The following is a 2012-nucleotide window of genomic DNA, read 5'->3' on the forward strand; positions in this document are numbered from 1 at the left end:
TGCCGCGAATATTTGCAGTGTTTGTTCGTTTTTCAAATCTGCCGCCACCCCACTTTATCGCTTTGTTTGCGACGCAAGACGCGTCTAGATTTATCTCGATTGATCGGAGCCAGGCAGAGCTGATTCTACGTTGTTCCGGAATGTTCTAGTAACTTTGCACGCTTTATCTCGAAAGTTTGCTATCAGCTTTAAATTGAGCACGGCCGACAGCGGCGGGCATTCTGTTCGACGACCGCCGAGCACGCTTGTCGCTTCGCCGCCGCCGAGTGATTAGGTCCATTTTGGGTGCAAGTCAGCCCAAAAAACAGTTTTCTTTTAGAAGACCCTTTTGTCCATCTTCATCGCTGCTTCGACTGCCGTCACCACTACGTGACAATATGGCAGTCAGTGGCTCTCATGGCAAATCTAAGGTACTGTGTCTGAAGGTTCGCGTCAACTAGTTTCTGAATGGTGTTATACATGGTGCAAGGAGTTTGGCTGTGCTGGTGCTACAAGGTAGGTTTAGGGCTGCCTTAGTTTCAAGGCGGATCATAGCGTTCACGCGTTCGGTTTCCGTGCGGTTCAATTTGAGATATGGGGTTGCGTATAGAATGCGGCTAAGCGTAAATGCATGCACTAGTTAAATCTACAATGAACGTTTTTCCTAAAACTCGCGTCCAGCAAACTTTTGTCCCCGATAATACTTTCCTACGAAAGTAAACCTGGGTGAGTCGTCTGCATTTATCATTATATCCTCTTTTTATGGGGTTTAACGACCCAAAGCGACTCTGGCTATAAGAGACCCCGTTGTGGAGGACTCCGGATAATTCCACCACCTGGAATTCTTTAACGTGCACTGACATCGCACAGCGTATACGGGCCTCTAGAATTTCGCCTCCATTGAAATGCGACCGCCGTGGCCAAGATCGAACCGGCGTCTTTCGGATCAGCATCACGAGCTGTGTGTGGTGGTAATTTTGCTCTTCTTGTTTCTTTCACATCTGCCGTCGTTCTGCGGCGCTAAAGGAATACACGGGGGTCAATGAGGTAAAAAAAGCAAAAAATACGACGAGGATGGGATTCGAACCCACGCAGGCAGAGCCCAGTGGAGTAGCAATCCACCGCCTTAACCACTCGGCCACCTCGTCACCACATCTGCTAATTTTTGGAGGTGCAAATTAAGCCTTCTGGCTTCCACATAAAGAATTTTTATCAATGTTTATTTTTGCGTACATTGCGAACTCGCAGCTTTTTCTGAAAGTACGCTCTGCCTGACACTGATTTCTTCATTTCAGGTGAATTTGGTGTGCACTGGCGCACAGCCGCACCGCGGCGCTGTGGTGCGCCGCCGCCGGCCGCCATGATTGAAGTGCACCTAGCAGACGAACTCCGACCCGCAAGCGTGTTTTCTTCGCGTGTCGCATTCAGACTGCTGCTTGAAATCCGCGTACATCGCAGATCCGAGTACATCGCGTACATCGTGACAGACGCACGTGACTACGTCGTAAACGAACGCCACTTCGATTGGGCAGCTGCGCTTGTCGAACCTATCGAGGAAACCGGCGCAGCGACGAAAGGTGCTTGCGGGTTTGGTTCCCCTCCATCTGGGATAGAAGCTCGGATATTGGTCATTGACAGCAGCGCTTCCGTACAACCGAAGAGCCGGATGTGGTTCGGACATATTAGCGGGGAAGAGATCGATGACTCAGCGCAACTCAGTAGCTGCGGCGCGTCTGCGGGGCTCTTTCATTACTGGACTTCGTATACCTGCGCAGAGCTGTTGATTTCCAAGCTGTACTACATCTTTTTTTTTGGACGAAGTGCGAAATTTTTGGACGAAGTGCATCCTAAACAAGCGCAGAATGGCCACCAAATTAAGTTTGCTGCGGCGGCTGCGTTTCGATGGAGGCAAAACGCTAAGGCGCCCGTATGCTGTGCGATGTCAGTGCACGTTAAAAAGCCCCAAGTGGTCGAAATTATTCCGGAGCCCTCCACTATGGCACCTCTTCTTCCTTTCTTCTCTCAGTCCCTCC

The 2012-nt window shown here is 50.2% G+C and overlaps 1 non-coding gene across 1 annotated transcript; it reads right to left on the reverse strand.

Annotated features, from left to right (window-relative positions):
* Nucleotides 1–1045: 1045 nt before the first annotated feature.
* Nucleotides 1046–1127, reverse strand: TRNAS-GCU (transfer RNA serine (anticodon GCU)). Its single transcript has one exon. It is a non-coding gene; the product is annotated as a tRNA-Ser (tRNA).
* Nucleotides 1128–2012: the final 885 nt, after the last annotated feature.

Source organism: Amblyomma americanum, chromosome 1 (genome assembly GCF_052857255.1).
Source record: "Amblyomma americanum isolate KBUSLIRL-KWMA chromosome 1, ASM5285725v1, whole genome shotgun sequence".
In the NCBI taxonomy this organism is placed as follows: domain Eukaryota; kingdom Metazoa; phylum Arthropoda; class Arachnida; order Ixodida; family Ixodidae; genus Amblyomma; species Amblyomma americanum.